Below are 24,576 nucleotides of genomic sequence, written 5' to 3'. Positions count from 1 at the left end.
CACAGCAAAGCACACAATCAACAAAGTGAAAAGACAACCCACAGAATGGGACAAAATATTTGTAAACGACCCATCTGACAAGAGATTAATAACAGGAAATATGAAAAGCTCAAACAATTCTATAGGAAAAAAATCTAATGATCCAATTTAAAAATGGGCAAAATATCTGAATAGATATTCTCAAAAGAATACATACAAATGGCAAACAGGTAGATAAAAAAGTGCTCAAAATCACTGATCATCAGAGAAATGCAAATCAAACTACAGTGAAATATCATCTTGCTCCGGTTAAAATGGCTTTTATCCAAAAGACAGGCAATAATAAATGCTGGCAAGGATGTGAAGAAAAGAAAACCCTCTTACACAACTGGTGGGAATGTAAGTTAGTACAACCACTATGGAGAACAGTTTGGAGGTTCCTCAAAAAACTAAAAATAGAGTTACCATACAATCCAGCAATCCCACTGCTGGGTATATACCCCCCCACAAAAGGAAATAAGTATATTGAATAGATATCTGCACACCTGTGCTTGTTGCAACACTATTCGCAATAGCCAAGATTTAGAAGCAACTTAAGTGTCCGTCAACAGATGAATGGATAAAGAAAATGTGGAACTTATACTCAATGGAGTACTATTCAGCCATAAAAAAGAATGAGATGCTGTCATTTGCAATAACATGGATGGAACTGGAGGCCATTATGCTAAGTGAAATAAGCCAGGCACAGGAAGACAAACATTGCATGTTCTCACTTATTTGTGAAATCTAAAAATCAAAACTATTGAACTCAATGGAGATAGAGTAGAAGGATGGTTATCAGAGGCTGGGAAGGGTAGTGGGCATTTGTGGGGAGGTGAAGATGGTTACTGGGTACAAAAAATAGGAAGAATGAATAAGATCTGGTATTTAATAGCATAACGAGGTGACTATAGTCAAAAATAATTGTACATTTTAAAGTAATAAAGTATAATTAGATTATTTGTAACACAAAGGATAAATGCTTGAGGGGATGGATACCCCATTTTCCATGATGTGGTTATGCATTGCGTGCTTGTATCAAAACATCTCATGTACCCCACAAATATATACACCTACTATGTACCCACAACATTTTTTTTTTTTTTTTTTTTTTTTGAGACGGAATCTTGCTCTTTAGCCCAGGCCAGACTGCAGTGGCGCTATCTCGGCTCACTGCCAGCTCCGCCTCCCGGGTTCATGCCATTCTCCTGCCTCAGCCTCCTGAGTAGCTGGGATTACAGGCACCCACCACCGCGCCCGGATAATTTTTTGTATTTTTTTTTTTTTTTTTTTTTTAGTAGAGACGGGGTTTCACTGTGTTAGCCAAGATGGTCTCCACCTCCTGACCTCGTGATCCACCCACCTCGGCCTCCCAAAGTGCTCGGATTACAGGCGTGAGCCACCGTGCCTGGCCAAAGTTAAAAATTTTTAAAAATGCAGGGTGGTATATCTTGGCAGGAGATAATACAGACTTCCCCTTAGCATATGTACAGTTTTGCTGAGTTTTCTTTTGTTTTTGAAAAACAAGGAATCTCTAATGTTCTCATCTGTCAGAGATGTAGTGGTGAAGTTGGAGAAGTGAGTTTAAAAAGTAGAAGCTATAAGGGAAAACCAGGAGCTTGATTTAAGAATTTTCTGTGGAGATAAGAAAAGTGACTCTCCAATTGAGAGATGCAAGATGATCTGCCAAAGTCAGAGATCATAAAGACGTTGTCAGCAAAATGCATAGCAGTGTGTGGGTGCTCTTGGGCCACTCAAGCACCACCTACTTGAGAATACCACCAACCTGTGAGAATGACTTCCAAGGACAATGGCCACAGAGCCTTCCTTCCTTAGACTAGCTGAGCCAAGTCAGAGATGGATACCCCACCTCTGTGCATCTGGTTTTGTTAGCGTACATATTCTCTATTCTGCCACGGGTAGATACTCTGCCATTGGAGTATTGGGGTAGGGTAAGGTGACATAAGGATAAGGGGAGATAGAGAGAAGGTCTATATGGTGCTTTTTAGATTTTGTGTCACTAAGAAAATAATTATTAGTGATTTGAATAATCTTCCTGAAAAATCAATAGAATTAACTATTTGAAAACCAATGGAAATAGAATCTCAGGACCAAGAAAATTAGATTCAGCTATAAAATAGATCGCATGCTTGCACAATTTGCATTGATTTTGCTATCACTGCACTTCTCCCTTTTTGAAATTTCTGTATTTTAAATGAATTTTTAAAATCTTATCACCCTTGGCCAGTCGCAGTGGCTCACACCTGTAATCCTAGCACTTTGGGAGTCTGAGGCAGGCAGATCATCTGAGGTCAGGAGTTTGAGACCAGCCTGGACAACATGGTGAAACCCCGTCTCTACTAAAAAATACAAAAATTAGCCAGGCATGGTGGTGGGCGCTTCCAATCCCAGCTACTCAGAAGGCTGAGGCAGGAGAATCGCTTGAACCAGGAGGTGAAGGTTGCAGTGAGCAAAGATTGCACCATTGCACTCCAGCCTGGGTGACAAGAGTGAAACTCTGTCTCAAAAAAAAAAAAAATCTTATCACCCTTCTTCATTAGCCTGTATTGTCTATATTTCTCTGTGGGCTGTAATCAGATCAGAGGCAGAGGCACACACTAAATGTTAAAAGTTGCTTTTATCCTGAGTTATATATTTATACAGATATATCTCACCAGTGTCTTGGAAAGGACCTTCTAGATAATCTTAGACTGGATATCAAATATAGAGAATGGATATCAAATGCACAGCATAGCATAAAATCTTCACCGAGGCACAGCATACATGGTTGACCTGCCCGTTTCTGTTGCTGATGTGGGCATCCCTGTTTAATCACAGAACTCCTTCTTACTGAGGCTGAGCCTAAGTTCAGAATCCTTTCCAGGAAAGTTGGTGTCTTTATCATCTATAATCTAAGCCCAACCTCTACTTTACAGATGGAGAAATTGAGGCGGACATAAAGGTCTCAATATGATCCTCTAATGTGATCCAGGTTGTCAACATGAGCCGTGTCCAGAGAGACAATCTAATTCTAACTGCTCATTTTATAAAAGAGCACATTTGGTCCTCAAGAAGGAAAATGGTTTGCCCCAAAGTAAAGTAATATGCCCAAGGTCACACAGTTAAAGAGCATGAAGCAAGACTTTTTTCATTCCAATGGAGAAAATTATCTGCCCAGATAAGGGGGAAAAAAAACCCAGAAGGAAGAAGCAATGATAACAGCAGAGAATGTCCAGAAGTTACCACAATGTTCTGAGAAAGGATCACACCAGTGACTTTTGTGTGTGCGTAGTGGTGGTAGCATTCATAATCATGATCATGTTCTCATCTCTAGAATGCATCTGCCCTCCAGGAAGACCATTAAAGAGCTGATATTAACCGAATGTTTGAGTATAAGCTATTTGAAATCTGAAGATTCGGTGGTTTCTGAATCTGATACAGCTTCAGATAAAAATGTTTCTTTCTTTTGCTTTTTTAATTGAAAAAATGTTTTTAATCAGTCTGGGGTTGGGGAACACTTCCTATAAATGGAATAAAGATAAGAAGGATAGAAGGCATCATCACAAATAAGGCAATATGAAAGACATTGGAATGAAATTTTTAATACAAAAAAGGGGAAAAACTTGTAATTTAGAATTTTTATGTCCACTGAGAATATATGTCAAATATGAATACAAAATAGAGATATTTTCAGGCAATAAAAGCAGAGAATGTTCATCACTAACATACCTTCACTGCAAGAAATGCTGATGAAAGTTCTTTTTTTTAACTTTTATTTTAGGTTCAGGGGATACACATGCAGGTTTGTTACATGGGTAAATTGCTTGTCACTGGGTTTTGTGTAAAAATGATTTGTCACCCAGGTAGTGAGCATAGTACCTGATAGTTTTGGTTTGTTTGCTTGTTTGTGATGGAGTCTTGCCCAGGTAATTTTTGTATTTTTAGTAGAGACAGGGTTTTGCCATGTTGTCCAGGCTGGTCTCAAACTCTTGAGCACAAGCAATCCTCCTGCCTGAGCCTCCCAAAATGCTAGTATTACAGGTGTGAGCCACCATGCCCAGCCTATTTCTCCTTCTTTTATGAAGCTTAGTTTTGCAGAATATGGAATTCTTCATTGAAATTTCTTTTCTTTAAGGATGCTAAAAATAGGCCCCTAATCTTGCCTGGTTTGTAAGGTTTCTACCGAGAAGTCTGCTGTTAGTCTGATGAGGTTCCCTTCATAAGTGACCTCATGCTTTTCTCTAGCTGCCTTGAAGATTTTTTCTTTCACGTTGACCTTGGAGAATCTTATGACTATGTGTCTTGGGGATAGTCGTCTTGTAGTTATCTCACAGGGGTTATTTGCGTTTCTTGAATTTGCATGTCAGCCTCTCTAGGGAGATTGGGGAAATTTTCATGGACTATCCTCAAATATGTTTTCCAAGTTACTTATTCTTTCTCCTCTTTCAGGAATACCAATAAGTTGTAAGTTTGGTATCTTTACATAATTCCATATTTTTTAGGAGTTTTGTTTATTTTTAAATTTTTTTCTTTAGTTTTGTCTGACGGTGTTGATTCAAAGGACTGATCTTTGAGCTGAGATTCTTTCCTCAACTTGATCTATTCTGTTGTTGATGCTTCTGAATGTATTACAGAATTCCTATAATGAATTTGTCAATTGCAGAAGTTTCGTTTGGTTCTTCCTTAAAATGGCTATGTTATCTCTGTACTCTTGGATTGCTTTACTGGCTTCCTTGGACCGGGATTCAACTTTCTCCTGAATGTCGTTGAGCTTTCTTACCTTCCATATCATGAATTCTATGTCTGTCATTTCAGCCAATTCAATCTGATGAGAGCTAGTATCATTGTTTGGAGGTAAGGAGACATTCTGACTTTTTGAATTGCCAGAATTTGTGCTGATTCTTTCTCATCTAAGACAGCTGGTATTCCTTTATCTTTTTGAAGTTACTATCATTTGGTTTTGACTTTTTGTTTTATTCTTTATTTTCCTTGATATTTTGACTGTGATGTATGTTGAATATAGCTGGCTTTTTTCTGGGTGTTTTCAGACGGCCAAGCCTCTATGCCAGGTCTTTATTTTTGACTATGTTCCTGCATTGGGTTTCACTGGTAATGTGTGCTGAAACAGTATTTGTTTGGTGGTGTGATTCAGGCTGCAATCCAGTGGGCGGTGCTTAATAGTAAAGGCCAGCAGATAGGCTCTTAACCACACTTAGCTTAAGATTAGTTCATCAGGAGACCTGCAGCTCCCCTGGGGCCCACTGGTCTTCTGTGTCTGGCAGAGTCAGCGTGGGTTGTGAAGTATATCTGCAGGTGGTCTGTTGATTCAGGATCGGGGCAGAGGATCCTGGGCATGGCAGTGTTGCTGTGGGTGTGCAGCTGGTCTAGCACCTGTGACCTAGGGTTTCTTGCCAAGCAGATGACTGTGGGGACCACTCAGCTCAGGCTCCCTGACCAGGTTTCTTTCCAGCATCTGCCCCATAGCTGGCCCAACCAGCTAGTTTTGTCTCAAGCCTTCTGCACCCAGGTCATTGGTCTGTCAGTTTTTCCCGAACACAAGGCTACCTCAGGAAGATGTTGTGGCTGACAAACAGGTTACACCTTTCCCTCACCAGTCTTGTAGAGAGAAGCACACCGAGCTCCTGTACCAGCTGAAACCCATGCCTCACTTTTCTCAGTGTTCTGAGAATGGGAGCTTCTCCCCTACTCAGGCTCTGGCCACAGATCTCAGCCCAATATTCCAACTTGTGTGTTCAAACATTTGGGAGTTGGGACCGCGCCCATGGCTTTGTTCTCTGGCCCCTCGTGGTCCAGCACCAGCTTTGCCGGGGGGAAAAAGTGCTCCCAGGCCACTGGCAAAGTACTCAGGTGTAGCAGTAGAGACTGTGCTGTGTGCACACAAGAGTGGCCAAGGTGGAGCCTCGGGATCAGTTGGAGGATAGGATAGTGGTGTGCACAGATCAGACACACCCAGGTCCCATGAGGAAGATAGCTCTGCTCTCTCCCTGCCCAGCAGTCAGCAAGCACTAGAGCCACTCCGAGCAAGATGGAGAGCCTGCCTTGGTGGATGGGCACCTATAGTTGTGTTTTGCTGCAACTGTCCCACTCACAAAACCTGGGCTCCGCACAGGCTTGAGCTCTGCATCTGCCTACTCTCCAGGCAGCTTCTCCTGTCAATTCAACCGTTTATGTGGGTGATGGGGATCTCTTAAAGCTAGGATCCCAGAGGTCCATGGGGGGAGTGTGTCACCTGGCAGTTCCTTCACTTTCTCCTTCCTCATGACCTGTTTAGGGCCAGGAGCTGGTCCTGGCACTCAGCAACTCTATAGGGTTCCAAGCTTCCTTCCTCTGGATCTGAGTCACCTCTCTATTAACTTTCAGTTTTTTCTCTCAAGAAATCTGTTCAAAGTGGGATAGTTTATTCAATATTTTGGTTTCTCTCAGTAGGAGAGGCACTTCTCCCAGCTGTGTCTGGTTGACTGTCTTATCCCCCACTTTGGATATTTTAACAATATTAATTCTTCCAATTCATGAATGTGAAATATTTTTACATTTATTTGTGTCTCCAATTTCTTCAATGTTTTATAAGTTTCTGTGAACAGATCTTTTATATCCTTGGTTAAATTATTTCTAAGAATTTTTTTTTGTACTGATTGTAAATAAATTGTTTCTCTTGATTTCTTTTTCAGATAATTTGTTTTATTGTACTGAAATGCTGCTGATTTTTGTACATTGATTTTGTAACCTGCAACATTACTGAATTTGTTTGTTAGTTCTAACAGGTTTATTTGGTGGAGTCTTTAGTGTTTTCTTTATACAAGATCATGTGTTCTGAAGCAGAGACCATTAACTTCTTCCTTTCTGATTTGGATGACCTTTATTTCTTTCTTTTGTCAAATTGCTCTGGCTGGGACTTTCAGAACTATGTTGAAAATAAGTGGTAAGAATGAGCATTCTTGTATTATTCTTGATCCTGGAAGAAAAGCTTTCAACTTTTCACCATTGAGTATATCTGTGATCTTGTCATATAAAGCCTTTATTGTGTTGAGGTACATTCTATATTTATTTGTTGAGAATTTTTATCATGAAAAGATGTTGAATTTTGTTAAATGACTTTTTTGCATCTATTGAAATGATCATATGGTTTTTGGCCTTCATTCTGTTAATGTGGTGCATTACAGTTATTGACTTGCATATGTTGAACCATCCTTGCATACCAGGGACAAGTCCCACTTGACCATAATGAATAATCTTTTTAATATGCTGCTGAATTCAGTATGCTGGTATATTCTTATTTTTGCATTTATATTTATCAGAGATATTGGCCAGTAATTTTCTTTTCTTGTAGTATCCTTATCTGGCTTTGATATCATGGTAATGCTGGCTTTGTAAAATGAGTTTGGAAGTATTCCCTCCTCTTCAATTTTCTGTAAGAGTTTAAGAAGGATTGATATTAGTTCTTTCTTAAGGGTCTGGGAGAATCCAGCCATGAAACCATGTGATCTTAGGCCTTTCTTTGATGGTAAACTTTTTATTACTGATTCAACCTCCTTAATTATTATCAATCTGTTCAAATTTTCTGTTTCTTTATGATTCTGTCTTGATGGTTGTATGTTTCTAGACGTTCTTTTCTTCTAGGTTATCCAATTTGTTGGTGTACAATTTTTTATTGTAGCCTCTTAAGATCTTTGTATTTCCATGGTATAGTTGTAATGTGTCCATTTCATTTCTGATTTTATTTGAGTCTTCTCTGTTATCTTAGTCTGGCTAAAGCTTTGTCAATTTTACTTACCTTTTTAAAAACTTAATACTTCATTTGTTGATCTTTTCTATTGTTCTTCTAGTGTTTATTTCATTTATTTCTGTTCTGATCTTTGTTATTTCCTTCCTTCTACTAACTTTGGGCTTAGTTTGTTCTTTTTTTAGTTCCTTGATGTATAAAGCAGGTTTGTTATTGAGATTTATTTTTTTTGATGAAGGAATTTGTTGATATAAACTTTCCTCTTAAAACTGCTTTTGCTACACCCCATAAGTTTTGGTATGTTGGGTCTCTATTTTTGTGTGTCTGTGGATACTTTTTAATTTTCTTTGTAATTTACTCTATGATGCATTTGTTGTTCAGGAGAATGTTGTTTAATTTCTACATATATGTAATTTTCACAATATTTCTACAATCATTAATTTCTAGTTTCATACCAATGTGGTCAGAAAAAAATACTTGATATGATTTCAGTCTTCTTATTTGTTGAGACTTGTTTTGTGGCCTAACATATGACTTATGCTGGATAATGATTCACGAGCAGTTCAGAAAAATGTGTATTCTGCTGCATTTGGATCTACTGTTCTATGTCTGTTAGGTCCATTTGGCCTAAAGTGTAGTTTAACTCCCTTGTTCTCTGATTTTCTGCCTGGATGATCTGTTCATTGTTGAACATGGCATATTGACGTCCCCTATTATTGCATTTTCATCTATTTCTCCATTCAGATCTATGGATATTTACTTTCTGTATTTAATTGTTCTGATGTTGTATGCATAAATATTTTCAATTGGCATGTGTTCTTGATAAACTGACCCCTTGTCATTATATAATAACCTTCTTTGTATCTTTATATAATTTGTGGCTTAATGTCTATTTTATCTGATGTAAGTATACCTACCCATGCTCTTTTGATGTCCATTTGCATGGAATATTTTTCCATCTCTTCACTTTCAACCTATGTGTGTCCTTCAAGGTGAAGTGAGTCTCTTGTAGGAGATACATAGTTGGGTCTTTAAAAATAATTCATTTAGCCACTCTATGTGATTTTATTGGAGAATTTAATCCATTTACATTCAATGTAATTATTGATAGATAAGGACTACTGCTGCATTATTAATTGTTTTCTAGTTGTTTTTTAGATCTTTTGTTCCTTTCTTGCTATTTTGCTACCTTCCTTTGTAGTTTGATGATATCCATAGTGGCATAATTTAAAGCCTTTTTTTTTTTTTTTTTTTTTTTTTTTTTTTGAGATACAGTTTCACTCTTGTCACCCAGGCTGGAGTGCAATGGTGTGATCTCAGCTCACTGCAACCTCCACCTCCCGGGTTCAAGTGATTCTCCTGCCTCAGCCTCTCGAATAGCTGGGATTACAGGCACCTGCCACCGTGCCCAGCTAATTTTTGTATTTTTTGATAGAGACGGGGTTTCACCATGTTGGCCAGACTGGTCTTGAACTCCTGACCTCAGGTGATCCACCTGCCTTGGCCTCCCAAAGTGCTGGGATTTCAGGCATGAGCCACCACGGCTGGCCTAAAACCTTTTTTAAAAAGATCTTTTCTGTATTTAATATAGATTTTGCTTGTGGTTACTATGAGGCTTTATAAAATACACTTACAACAGGCTATTTTAAACTGATAGCAACTTAATTCTGACCACATTAAAGACTCTATACTCTTATTCCACCCCCATTTTTTATGTTCCTGATGTCACAATTTGCATGTTTATATTGTGTATTCCTTAACAAATTATTGTAACTATAATTATTTTTAACAGTTTTATTTTTTAGCCTTCATACTAAGTATATGTGATTTGCATACCACCATTTCAGTATTAGAATATTTTGAATTTGGCTATGTACTTACTCTTACCAATGAGCTTTATACTTTCATATGTTTTCATGTTAATAATTAGCATCCTATTTTTTCAGCTTACCATTTCTTGTAAGGCAGGTCTAGTGGTGATGAACTTCCTCTGCTTTTTCTTTGTCTGAGAAAATCCTTATTCTCCTTCAATTCTGAAGTATAGCTTTGCCTGGCAATGTATTCTTGATTGGTAGTTTTTTTTTTTTCTTTCTGCACTTTGAATTTAAAAAAATGCTACTTTTTCTTGGTCTGCAAGGTTTCTGCTGAGAAATCTAGTAATAACCTTATTTAAATCCCCTTATATTTGATATTTGATATGCTTCTTTCCTCTTGCTGGTTTCAGGAAACTTTTGTCTTTGATTTCTCTTCCCCCTTTCATTTTTGACAGTTTGATTATGTCAGCGTAGTTTGATTGAATCTGAATGGAGACCTTGGACCTTATTGTACCTGAATATTTATATCTTTCCCCAGATTTGGAAAGTTTTCTGCTATTATTTTTTAAAATAAGTTTTCTTCTCCTTTATCTGTCTTCTCTTTCTTGAAACTTATAATTTGAGTATTTGCTCTTTTGATGCTGTCCCACAAATTCCATAAGCTTTCTTCATTCCTTTTCATTTTTCCCCTCTGTATATTTTTAATTAAACTGTAAGTTCATAGATTCTTTCTTCTGTTTGAATAAGTCTGTTGTTGATACTCTGTATTGCATTTTCCATTTCATTCATTGTACCCTTCAGCTCAAATATTTCTTCTTTTTATGACTTCAATGTCTCTGTTGAATTTCTAATTTTATTTGATTATTATTTTCCTGATTTTTATTGCATTGTTTGTATTTTCTTGAAGTCACTCAGTTTCTTTGTCATGCCGTTGATATATCTCCATTTCTTTGTGGTCAGCTACTGGTAAATTATTGTAATTTTTGATGGTGATATGTCTCCTTGTTTTTTTATGTTTCTTGTTTCCTTATGTGATATTTGAGCATTTAATGAAATAGTCACCCCTTGCAGATTTTATAGGCTGGATTTGCTTTGGAAAGTCCTTCCTTTGTGGGGGTGAGGTGCTACGATTCTGACAACAGTGATGGTGCAACTATGTCAGCTGAGTTCAGTGTTGATGATAATTGCAAGTGCCCTCAGCAGTCAATACTGTGTATATCTGCGCTGGCAACAAGGGCTGTTTGAGTCTTCAGTGGTAATGGCTGCTCCTGATCTCTTTCTCTCCCACCAGGAAATTGTCACTGAGGGGTTCTCTCATGGCATTGGTCTAGCTCATGGTAGCAGTGACATCATTGTCTAATAAGTGGTGCTTGTGGAGTAACTTCAGAGCTGAGGCTTGAAGCATGGACACATATGGAAGGGATAAGGCTCTGGATTCCAGAGCAGTAATAGCACTGATGCCTGGGGTGCTGGCATTCTGACTGCTGCATTGGTAATGATATGTGAGGTGCAAGTGTTTGTAATGAAGCCAGGGAACTGAGGATAGGAGCAGAGAATGTGTAGAGTTACCATGGTTCCAGGGTCTGTAGTGATAGCCACAGTTTCATTGCCGATATTGGTGATATGAGAATTTTTCAGTATCATTGATTTCTAAAGAACCAGCTTTTTGTTTTATGTTTTTCTTGTTTTCTTATTCATTTGTTTCTGCTCTTATCTTTATTATTTTATTTCTTCTGCTTGCTTTGGGTTATTTTGCTCTTTTTTCTAGTTTTGAGATAGGATCTTAGATTATTGGAATATTTTTTATTATAAGTGTTTAGTGCTATAAATTTTCTTCTAATTACCTCTTTAGCTGTAGCCCACATACTTTGGTAGAGTCTATTTTATTTTTTATTGGGTTCAAATGTATTTTTACTTTCTTTGAGACCTCCTGTTTGTCCCATGGATTATATAGAAGTGTGTTTTATGATTTCCCAAGAGTTTGGAGAATTCCTGTTTATAGTGTTGTTCAGTTTTTCTGTATTCTTGCTGTGTACTACTTCTATCAACTGTTGAGAGTTGGATGTTAAAATCCTAACTATAATTGTGGATTTCTTCTATTTCTACTTTCAATTCTGGACAATTTTGTCTTGTGATTTTTGTTTTGAGATGGAGTCTCACTTTGTCACTCAGGTTGTAGTGCAGTGGCCCGATCTCAGTTCACTGCAACCTCTGCCCCATGGGTTCAAGCAATTCTCCTGCTTCAGCCTCCCGAGTAGCTGGGACTACACGCACATGCTACCACGCCTGGCTAATTTTTTTGTATTTTTAGCTGAGACAGGGTTTTACCATGTTGGCCAGGCTGGTCTCGAACTCCTGACCTCCGGTGATCCACCTGCCTCGGCTTCCCAAAGTGCTGGAATTATAAGCATGAGACACCATTCCCACTCACTTCTGGACATTTTTCTTCTGTGTTTTTTGTGGATATAATTTTTGGTAATACTCATTTATGATTATGTCTTCCTGGTGGATTTTTTAAAATCATTATGTGAGTCCTTCTGTGCCTCTAATCATGTTCTTTGCTTCAAAATTTATTTATCTTGTATTATTATAGCTACTCCTGATTTTTGTATAAAGTTTACATGTATCTTTTTTCATCCTGTTATTTATGTTTTTTTATCCTTTTAATTTACCTAACTCATTGTATTTGAAATGAGTTTTTGTAGATAATATGTTTTTGTACCATGCGTGTATTTTTCATTTATTTCAGTATCTTAAAATTGGTGAATTTTGGTCATACACATCTGAGGTAATTATTGTTTTTTCAGGGCTTAAATCTGCCTATTTATTTATTTATTTTATTTTATTTGAGACGGAGTCTTGCTCTGTCCCCCAGGCTCGAGTGCAGTGGCGCCATCTCGGCTCACTGCAAGCTCCGCCTCCCGGGTTCACGCCATTCTCCTGCCTCAGCCTCCCGAGTAGATGGGACTACAGGCTCCCGCCAACATGCCCGGCTTTTTTTATGTGTGTTTTTAGTAGAGATGGGGTTTCACCGTGTTAGCCAGAATGGTCTCCATCTCCTGACCTCGTGATCCGCCCGACTCGGCCTCCCAAAGTGCTGGGATTACAGGCTTGAGCCACCGCGCCCTGCCACCTGCCAATTTATTATTTGTCTAGACTTAGGCTAGATTTATTTCCATTGATTTTGAGTATATCACTTTGTATAGTTTTTTTTTAGTGTTAGCTCTAGGTATTATAATGTACTTACCATCATCTACTGACATAGACATTTCAGCACTTCAAGTGAACTGCAGAAACTTTTCTACAATTATGTCTCTTACCTCTCCACCTTTAAGGTACATTTATTTTAAATATTTCCTGTACACACATTAAACACCTTATTACTTGGTATTATAATTTTTGCCTCAACCATCAAATGTTATGTAAGAAACTCATAGGAAGTATAGTATATTGTAGTAACTTTATTTTTCCCTATACTGGTCTTCTGTCTGAAGGTGTAGACACCTTTGTCTTTATTATTACCTGTCTTATTAGAGAACTTTATTTACCCATGCTTTAATGATAGATCTGTTGCCAACAAATTCTTCATTTTACTTTGTATAAGAATGTCTTTATTTTTCCTTCATTCCTGAAAGATTCTGTCACCAGATATAGAATTTACAGTTAAGCTTTCCTTTTTTAAAAAAAAAAAAAACTTTTAAGTTCAGTGGTACAAGTGCAGGTTTGTTACATAGGTAAACTTGTGTCATGGGGGTTTGTTGTACAGGTTATTTCATCACCCAGGTACTAAGCCTAGTACCCATGAGTTATTTTTCCTGTTTCTCTCCCTTTTCCCACCTTCCACCCTCCAAAAGGCCCCAGTGTTTGTTGTTTCCTGCTATGTGTCCAAGTTTTCTCATCACTTAGCTGCCAGTTATAAATGAGAACATGCAGTATTTGATTTTCTGTTCCTGTGTTGGCTTGGTAAGAATAATGGCTTCCAGCTCCATCCATGTCCCTGCAAAGGACATGATCTTGTTCTTTCTAATGGCTGCATAGCTTTCCATGGTGTATATGTAACACATTTTCTTTATCCAGTCTATGATTGTTGGGCATTTAGATTGATTCCATGTCTTTGATATTGTGAATAATGCTGCAATGAACATATGCATGCATGTATCTTTACAATAGAATGATTTATATTCCTTTGGTTATATACCCAGTGATAGGATTGCTGAGTCAAATGGTATTTCTTCTGTATTTAGGTCTTTGAGGAATCACCACACTGTCTTCCACAATGGTTGAAGGAATTTACACTCCCACCAACTAATAATAACCATTCTGATTGGTGTTAGGTGGTATCTCATTGTGGTTTTGATTTTCATTTCTCTAATGATCAGTGATGTTGAGGTTTTTTCATATGATTGTTGGTCACGTGTATGTCTTTTTTTGAAAAGTGTCTGAACATGTATTTTGCCCACTTTTTTATGGGGTTTGTTTTTTCCTGTAAATTAGTTTAAGTTCCTTATAGATGCTGAATATTAGACCTTTGTTGGGTGCATAGTTTGCAAAAGTTTACTCCCATTCTATAGGTTGTCAGTTTACTCTGTTGATAGTTTCCTTTGCTGTGCAGAAGCTTTTTACTTTAGCTTAATTAGTTTAATTTAGCTTTTCAGTTTAATTAGATCCCATTTGTCCATTTTTGCTTTTGTTGCAGTTGCTTTTGGTGTTTTCATCATGAATTATTTGCCCATGCCTATGTACTGAATGCTATTGCCTAGGTTGTCTTCCAGGGTTTTTATATTTTTGGGTTTTACATTTAAGTCTTTAATCCATCTTGAGTTAATATTTGTATATAGTGTTAATTGATCTTGAGTTAATATTTGTATATGGTGTAAGGAAGGGATCCAGTTTCAATATACTGCATATGGCCGGCCAGTTATCCCAGCACCATTTATTGAATAGGGAATCTTTTCTCCATTGCTTCTTTTTTGTCACCTTCGTTGAAGTTTAGATAGTTGTAAGTGTGTGGTCTTATTTCTGGGTTCTCTATTCTGTTCCATTGGTCTGTGCATCTGTTTTTGTACCATTACCATACTGTTTTGGTTACTGTAGCCCTATAGTATACTTTGAAGTTGGGTAGCATAGTGCCTCCAGCTTTGTTCTTTCTGCTTAGGATTGCCTTGGCTATTTGGGCTCTTTTTTGGTTCCATATGAATTTTAAAATAGTTTTTTTCTAGTTCTGTGAAGAATGTCAGTGGTAGTTTAATAGGAATAGCACTGAATCTATAAATTGCTTTGGGCAGTATGGCCATTTTAATGACATTGATTCTAGGAAGAATCAATCCATTCTAGAAAGAATTCATGAGCATGGAATGTTTTTCCATTGGTCTTTGTCATCTCTGATTTTTTTGAGCAGTGGTTTGTAGTTCTCCCTGTAGAGATCTTTCACCTCCGTAGTTAGCTGTATGCCTAGGTATTTTATTCTTTTTGTGGCATTTGTGAATGAGAATTCCTGATTTGGCTCTTGGCTTGACTGTTGGTGTATAGGAATGCTAGTGATTTTCACACATTGGTTTTGTATCCTGAGACTTTGCTGAAGTTGTTTATCAGCTTAAGAAGCTTTTGGGCTGAGACTATGGGGCTTTCTAGATATAGGATCATGTGATCTGCAAACAGGGATAGTTTGACTTCCTCTCTTCTCATTTGGATGCGTTTTATTTCTTTCTCTTGCCTGATTGCCCTGGTCAGAACTTCCAATACTATGTTGAATAAAAGTGGTGAATGAGGGCATCCTTTTCTTGTGCTGGTTTTCAAGGGGAATGCTTCAGCTTTTGCCCATTCAGTATGATGTTGGCCGTGGGTTTGTCATATCTCTAATAACTTGATAAATGTTGTGCCACAATAGTTTTGGTCTATATGGTTTCAGAGGCAATCCACTGTCATTTAAATTGGCATCCCCCTATAAGTAATGTGTTGTTTCCCTCTGCTTGCTTTAAAATTTTTTTCTTTGTCTTTAGGTTTCAGTAGTTATTAGGCTGTGTCTTGGCATACATTTCTTTGGATTTTCCTATTTGGATTTGCTCATCTTTTTTTTTTTTTTTTTTTTTTTTTTTTGAGACGGAGTCTTGCTTTTTCACCCAGGCTGGAGTGCAGTGGCTCAATCTCGGCTCACTGCAAGCTCCGCCTCCCGGGTTCACGCCATTCTCCTGCCTCAGCCTCTCCGAGTAGCTGGGACTACAGGCGCCCGCCACCACGCCCGGCTAATTTTTTGTATTTTTAGTAGAGACGGGGTTTCACCGTGGTCTCGATCTCCTGACCTCGTGATCCGCCCGCCTCGGCCTCCCAAAGTGCTGGGATTACAAGCGTGAGCCACCGCACCCGGCCTTCATCTTCTTGAATCTGCAGGTTTTTATCTTTTGCCACATTTGGGACTACTTCAGCTGACACTCTTTACAAATGCGTTTTATGCCCAACCCTCTCTACCCCCTCCCCCTGGACTGGGATAATTTCAACTTTTGATATTGTTGCATGGGGTAACAGACACAGAAGGATGCTTCTTTTCTGTTCTGCATTGGACTATTTGTAGCACCTGTCCTGGATATATGCAAGACAATAAGGAAACCCAGAGAACTGAGACCCACGGAGTTCCTTAAGTCTTGAGGACTATAAGTAGTCCACTGTATTCTTTCCACCTTTCAGAGTATTCCTATGCTTGTTTATTGTATTATGTTCAGGATTTTTGAGAGGTAAAAGGGAGGACTTAGGAAAAACGCCTTATTTCATCTTAGTGGATCTGGAAGTCAATTTTATTTGCTTTTTGTTTTTCTTTTTCCTATCACACCCTTAGTGGACACGTTCAATTTGAGAACTCATTTTTTTTTATTTCTGTAAATTTTTCTTTCTTAAGTATTTCTTCCACTCCATTCTATCATTTTCTCCTCTTTACTCTCCTATTTAATTGATTTAGAAAGTTCTTGATCTGTTCCTCATACTTCTTAACATTTTTTCATACTTTCTATTCTATTTCCTCCTTTTTATCTGCATTATTTCCATCCAGCTTTTCCTAACTAATAAGTTATTCTCTAGCTGGCTTTATTACAAAATTAACATACATATTAAAGTTTATACTCTAACGGTTATGTTTTTAATCACTAATATCTCAATATTGGTCCTTTTCATGAGCACCTGGTTTATTTCATGGAAGTACTATCCTCTTATCCTTTTGAATATATTAACTACATGCTTAATTAATGAGGGAGAGAGTGGGAGCTATTGTTCTCTTATATTCTGCACTATTTTTAGTAAGAGGAAGTTAAGAGATAAAGGCTGCTTAGTGATGTTACTTGGGACCTGTTCTGGGCATGTCAGCCATCCAAGCTCCACCACTGCTTCTTTTTGGAGACAGACGCTACTTTCCCTTTCTCTGTTGCAGTGTCTCATGGAGAGGGCTTTATATGCTCATTTCAAACTGCAACATTCTACTGCAGTATTCCATTTAATTTCCTGTTGTCGGTCCCACAGCATCTCCTCCTCCAAACATGTGTCATCTCTGTGGATAGAGCACCTTCTCCACTTCCTACAGTTGCACTCTGTCATAATCCTCCTAGGTTTCAGAATATCTTTTCAATCTGATCTCATCAATGTTATGTTTTCAAAAACATTCTCTGCTTCAATGACATATTCCTATCAACTATGTTTAAGCATGGTTTTATATTAATTTACTTGTATTTATGATTTTTTCTGTTTGTTTTTTATAAAAAGAGACAGGTTCTTGCTATGTTGGCCAGGTGGATCTTGAACTCTTGGCCTCAAGCAACCCTCCTGCCTTGGCCAACAAAAGTGCTAGGATTACGGGCATAAGCCACTATGCCCAGCCTGTTATGTTTTCATTGTCATTTCTAGAATACTCCAGTGAAAGATAAGACTTCAGTGCATGTACAGTCCATTATTACCCGCCACCTTTTCTAGATTTTTATTAAAGAAAGTGTTTAATTTTTATATTAATGTTACACCCAGAAATCTTACAAAACCATTTTATTCTAAAATCTTCTCATTTATCTTTTGGATCTTCAACTGCTTTATTATTTACATTTAACTCTTAATCAATCTAAAATTAATTTTGGTAAAAGGATGAAGGAAATTAAAGTGCTGAAACTGAAAGTGGGTGACTATTATAGTCTTCTCTAATAGGATCAATAATACATGGAATAAAGAATCACCTAATTTTTCCAGTTTCTTCTAATTTATCATTACTTTAACGATGAAGTTTCTTTTATTAATTTTATTCTGACAGAAATAAACCTTATTCAATTTTTAAAAATCCGAAAAGACAGGCAAGCTAAAAGAAATTGAGTAACTTCCCCCAAAGTATTGTTTACACCCTAATATATTGTGTGTGTGTGTGTGTGTGTGTGTGTAGATAATAATGATACATTCATGTTTTTATTCTTTCAACAAGTATTTATTGAGTACCTACTTCTACCTATTCTGGTCAAGGAGCTAGAGACAAAGTAGTTATAAAAACAGAAATAGTTGATGAAGTTTAACACACAAGAAAATAAAACATCAGATCTGTTACCTCAAGAATAGACTCTGGATATCTAATTCTTGATTTTAGTTTGTTTTCAAAATTGAAATGATACTCTTTCTAAAGTTATTAAGTTACATTTCTTCACTTAATAATATATCGTAACCTTTCACATAAAGGTGCCCTAAAATAATTGATGATAGCCCCTTATATTTAACTGAAGACACTAAAGAAAATGAAAACGAAGAAAGAAAACAACACTTTTATAACTTAAAGAAAATACCCATATTTCTTTTTTTAACTTTTAAGTTCAGGGGTACATGTACAGGTTTGTTACATAGCTAAACTTGTGTCATGGGGGTTTGTTCAGATTATCTTATCACCCAGGTATTAAGCCTAGTACACATTGTTTATTTTTCCTGATCCTCTATGCACACGTATGTTCATTGCAGCACTATTCCCAATAGCAAAGACAGAATCAACCTAAATGCCCATCAATGATAGATTGGAGAAAGGGCTATATTTCTAAATCACATTTGATCTATAACACATAATCTATTAGCAAGTACAACAGGCTGTAACATAAAACATGAAAAATGTTGTCTTTTATAAATTAGGGGTTTATTCTCATATAACATAAAACCAAGGAATGCTATAATAGCTTCACAATGATATCAAGTATGAGGCAATTTCTAGTCTTCTTTTAATACATTCCTAGACTGTGCTTTTGCTCAATGTTTGCAAGATGGCTGCACTGACTCCAACATTATGACCATGCTTCGTGCAGAAGAAAGCAGAAAGGCAGAGGCTAATGGATAATGCCTCTTAACTACTTTTTGCCTCTCTTTTAAGGTTCTTACCAGATGCCCCACCAAAAATATTATGCTTAATATCATTGACCATAACTGCATCACATTTCACCACTGTGGATTTGCAAGGTTTGGAAAAGTGGTTTTACATGGACATATTCCTTCACCTAAACTGTCATTCTGACACAATACAATGTAATAAGGAGCAAACAAATGGAAATGCCAAGAGCCCATTCATGCCTCAGTAAATCTCAAATTGTACACTCAGTTGTCCAAGGAACGTGGCACACCCTGCAGGGCCAAATTAATTATCCCTTTCTTGGAACATCATGCTCTGATTATGCTAATACCTGCAGGTAGATTCCAAGCTTTGTGTGACATCGCACTAGGGGTCAAGAGAGAAACTGCATGTTCTTACCACGTCCTAAACTGAAAACAACAGTTTAGAAATGTGGCAAATAGAAGAGCTTGTTATCAGGTGATCAATGACATTAGGGCTGATTTAAGTCAGCTGCAGAATTTTGGCAGGTGATATCAATCTGGAGCCTCTGAAATACACAGGAACTTCTCAAAAAATCTGCCATACTAAGAAAATATGGCTGTTAGTGTTGGTGAGAAAGTTTTCAGAGTTAAAATATTTTCATGCAAGCTACCTAATGCTCCAAACACTACTTTTGCCCCAGTTACCTACCCAACAAATTTTATTTTTGATTTAGCAAATACTTAAAATAGATAGGTGAACTCCAAAATTTAACAATCAGAAAGTGACTTATTTGATATAGTGATATCAGCAAGATGGTGGAATAGGGAGTCTCAGCTCTCATTGCCTCACACAAACAGAGATCTGACAATGATGTAAGTAACAAAATATGAGACATCCAGAATCTCGTTAAGGATTTTCAGAATATCAGCAAGATGGCCAACCAGGAGCTGCTAGCTAACTAAAGTAGAGCACAGGAGAACAGCAAAGAAGCAGCAGAAATCCCGTAGACCACAGCAACCCAGGAGGGCCACAAACAAAAGGTAAGGAAACACCTTGCCTCCACCATACCCTTACCCCAGTTGGGATCAGCTCTGAGCTGTGTTGGAAAAGTTAAGCAAGGGGACCCCAGCAACCCTCATCACTATTACAAACACTTCTGCAGTCCTCAAAGGCTCTGAGTCCCATTGAGGGAAGTCCCTAGACTCCATATGCTGAGCTACCCCCAGAGAAGGAGCCCACACTGCTCCACCCAACTCACTCCTGGTTTGTGCTGCTACCTCCTTGTGCCATCTTGAAACTAGAACCACTGCTAGAGTGTTTCCTACTGTGGGAGTGAGTAGCATTTGCATCCCGCCATCCCTGAGGTTCAGCCGCCACTGCACTATGCCCACGTGGTAGTGTGCCATTCTTGAGAAGAGCTGCTGCTATGACCTACTCCCTAGGGCCAAGCTATCAGTTAGCTACTATCCCCCACATCCAAGTCGCTGGTGCACCCTCACCTTAGGGCTAGCTCCTTGAGCTCTGGGTCCCTGGGGGTAAGGCACCACTTCACTCCAAGAATACTACCCAGTAAGGCTGCCTTCAGAAATGAAAAATAAATAAAGTCTTTCATTAGACAAGCAAAAGCTGAAGGAATCAATTACCATTAGATCTGTCTTACAAGAAGTACTTAAGAGAGTTCTTTAACTGGAAACAAAAGGACAATAATGACTATCATAAATACATATGAAAGTATAAAACTCATTGGTAGAGGTAAATACATAGTCTAATCCAGAATACTCCAATACTGCAATAGTGGTGGGTAAATCATACATAACACTAGTATGAAGATTAAAAGTCAAAATGGTCAAAAATAATGTCAAGGAACAAAATTTCAATAAATTTTCTGATCTAAATTGGCTTTATTGCAATTCTAGCATCAAATAACACTTCATTTCATGAAACAGAATAAGTGTTCTGATGAACTGAACAGAAATGGTTGGCTTTATAGAGAGAGAAGTGCTGAAGAAAGCAGAAGCAAAGGCCAGGCATGGTGGCTCAAGCCTGTAATCCCAGCACTTTGGGAGGCCGAGGCGGGCGAAATCACCCGAGGTTAGGAGTTTGAGACCAGCCTGGCCAACATGGAGAAACCCCGTCTCTACGAAAAATACAAAAATTAGCAGGGCATGGTGGTGCATGTCTGTAATCCCAGCTACTCAGGAGGCTGAGGCAGAAGAATTGCTTGAACCCGGGAGGTGGAGGTTGCAGTGTGCCAGGTTCATGGCCATTGCACTGCAGACTGGGCAACAAGAGCGAGACTCCGTCTCAAAAAAAAAAAAAAAAAAAAAATACAGAAGAAAAGAACAGAGTTGCTTTGAAGCTATGTATTAGTTGCTTCAAAGCTATATTTCTCATAGGATGCAGACAGGGAGACAGAACAGTAGAAGAATAACTGATTAATTAACATCAGGTTACTTCAGACTACCTTTTGTTGTATAACAAATAAAGCAGAGGGAACTTCATTATCATGCCGATTGTAGATTCAAATTGGCCGTTACATCTTTCTTCTGATTTCTTGGAAGGTCTAATAACAGATTAGTTTGGGTTTGGTGACATGATACTTTAGCATGGGTGACTCCATTTTGATTTTTAGTCTGGTCTCTTGGGGCCTTGTACAGAAACTTAGTATAAAACAATAGCCTCTTATAATTTTTATTTAACAATTGCCCCATTTTGGTCATGTTCACCTAAGTGAGAGTGTGACCAAAATCTAGGGCATCCACAATACTGTTACCATTATTTTGGGTTTCCAGCCTCAGCATGCCATTTATAGATTACGGTGTCCATAGGTTATGGTGTTCTAGGAAAATCCAGGTTCTTGTCACACGACCAGGAAAGATTATGCTCACAGACACTTTAAAGGGTGACGGGGAACAGAATTGAATGGGTGGAAAGGAAAAAGGAAAAACATCTCAGCAAAGTGAGATGGAATCCTGCTAACAGGCTCTCCACCTCACCTATTGAATCCCAGGTTACCGCACAGGAACAGGAGAGGCCAGGCTCCTCCCCTCTGCAAATGGCGTGAACTTCCGAGGCTCCACCCCGCCCTCCCAGTGCACCGTCCGGTTGGAGATTCTCTGGGGACCTTCTCCCTTATCTGTCGCCTGCATCCATCAGTGTCCTCCTTATTATGCCTTTCTTTGAGATTTGGTTGTTCCAGCTAGAGAGAGATCATCTGAGATTTGACAGATGGCTGTACGGAAAATTTAAAACTTTAAGAGGATAAAACGCACCAGGGGACAAATATTATGACTGTTAAGAGGATAACACTGGGCTGGGCGCTGTGGCTCACGCCTGTAATCCCAGCACTTTGGGGGGCTGAGGCGGGCGGATCTCGAGGTCAGGAGATCGAGACATCCCAGCCAACATGGTGAAACCCCGTCTCTAAAGTACAAAATTTAGCTGGGCGTGGTGGCCAGCACCTGTAGTCCCAGCTACTTTGGAGACCGAGGCAGGAGAATCGCTTGAACCCGGGAGATGGAGGCTGCAGTGGGCCAAGATCACGCCACTGCACTCCAGCCTGGGCAATAGGGCGAGACTCCATCTCAAAAATAATAATAATAATAAATAAAAGAGGGTAACAAGAGTTTGGAGTATGCTTCTTAGCCAGAGTCCCCATGACCTAAACCAACCAACATCAAATACACAAACTAGGAGTCTACCCATTTTAATCAAGGTGTCTGCTCTACAAAATCTGATGTATTTATCTATGTGCAACAAGAAATGTCATCAACTGCAGATTCCTCCCTATTGAGTTAATAAGTAATCTAACATCCCATGACTGGATTAAATGAAATCAGGGAGTGCAGGTTACCCACAGAAACTTATTGTAAAATTTTAACTACACCATTATCCTGCCAAGTGAAAGAGCTAGGCATAAGTAAGAAAAGATGAAGATAGGTAAGCACTTTATTATGGCAGACAGCTTTGTTCCAATGGTCTTGGGAAAAGCTGTCCACACCATGAAGTTGGCAACTTCAAATCATGGTTTGCAGTTTGAATGTCTCTGGTTGTAGCATCAGCATTCTGGTGAATTATCTGTGACATCAGGCATGAGAGGTGTTACTTGAAATTTATATCGAATTGTCCAGCTTTAGCCTATAAGGCTTCAGGTACTGAGCAGTTCTCATTCTTTGTTGCAGAATTCTGGCCAAGTATTATAGAAAATTGGAAGAAATCAGAATCCAGTCCAGTCTACAGGTAAATAATCACAACTCAAAATAATGAACAGGGCTACAATCTAATAATAGGTATCATATAGTTTTCTTTTGAAATGTAATTTTTCTTTCTACAGTCTTCTCCATTTCTACAAAAATAACCACCATGGTAAGACCAATTTGTTTGCAAAGTACGTTTATTCTCAAACTTGGCCTGATCATTAACATAATGAAGCAAGAATAACTACATAGGCTTCTTTTAAAGTTGTTTTGCTGGAAATTTTTACAAGGAATCTCAGATTAGATTTTTAAAAACCTCTCAATGCTAGGAAGCCAAACCAAGTCAGTTATTGAATTTTACCTCCTGTATCTAATATCTTGAGGTTCCTGGGTCTACCCGGAAACGAAAACTGTTACTCATTCATTATAAGGTTGGGAACCCTTGAAGCCAAGAAGTCTATGCACATTTGTAAATATGACATTCCAGTCAAAGCCTTGGAAATACAATTTGTGTTTTCAGTTGTATCCTGTTATAAAGAGAACTGAGTCTTACTGAACTTATGCAAATAGCCATAAGGCCACAAGAATAAGAGTACTCACAAATAGTTTCCAAATTCTGGAGGGATTATACATGGAGAAAAATCAAATATCTCAATTTTTGTTTACAAAAGTATATTTCACCAAATTGCTATAAACTATAAAGAGCTTAAAAGAAAAAACTTTCCTTAAATCTGAAAAATAAAACAGTAAAGAACCAGCAACATTTCAAATAAGCCTTAAAAACCCATAATTCTTCCTTATCAATTCATTCATTGTCATGTAATTAATTCTTTCTCTGTTTATCTTGGTTAGCAGTTTCACAAACCCATCAGTTTCTTCATGAGAGTTCTGGAAGTTCAGTCCAAGATATGAACTCAAAGCTATTAGAAACTTGTACTTCTCAGAGTTATTTTTATTCTTCCCATATACCTTTTTGAAGACACAGCACTTTAGGATTATAATTGCTTGCAATGAGCTTTCAGAAAAAGTATTAGAGAGAAACAGTTAATTGTGAATAACAAGAAACAGTATTAGAAACAATTACAAGAAAAAGTATTAGAAACAACTGTGAATAACAAGAAACAGTATTAGAGAGAAACAGAAGAAAAAGTATTAAGAGAGAAACAATTAACTGTGAATAACAAGACTTAAACTGGCCATGGTTAAAGATCTGATGAGAAGTATGCAATTGGCAAGGAATTTTGCTCATTTCTGTGGCACACAACAATTTAAAATTACCAAAATTGTGACTGATAGCATTTATACCAGGACATACCAGATTTCTAGGAACCTATATAATTTTGGAACACACATTAATAACATTCATATAAACATAATTCAAAGAAGGTTAAGCATATCTTAGTTTGACAATGCTTCTCGTATAACTTAATATATAAGATAAACCTAATTAATCTAATATCTCACTTTTTCAGATCATTTGAGAAGTTCCATGCTCTGGAACATCCC

The 24,576-nt window shown here is 37.9% G+C and overlaps 1 protein-coding gene across 3 annotated transcripts in view; it reads left to right on the top strand.

Annotated features, from left to right (window-relative positions):
* The window catches only part of DEFB115 (defensin beta 115), a 218,068-nt gene that overhangs the window by 175,228 nt on the left and 18,264 nt on the right, over positions 1 to 24,576 (top strand). For all 3 annotated transcript variants that reach the window (XR_010119418.1, XR_010119419.1, XR_010119420.1), the window contains exon 2: positions 23,056 to 23,113. The gene's annotated coding sequence lies outside the window, so the exon portion shown is untranslated. The remainder of the gene's footprint in view (positions 1 to 23,055; positions 23,114 to 24,576) is intronic.

Source organism: Symphalangus syndactylus, chromosome 24 (assembly GCF_028878055.3).
Source record: "Symphalangus syndactylus isolate Jambi chromosome 24, NHGRI_mSymSyn1-v2.1_pri, whole genome shotgun sequence".
In the NCBI taxonomy this organism is placed as follows: Eukaryota; Metazoa; Chordata; class Mammalia; order Primates; family Hylobatidae; genus Symphalangus; species Symphalangus syndactylus.
This window is presented reverse-complemented; position numbering and strand designations above follow the sequence as displayed.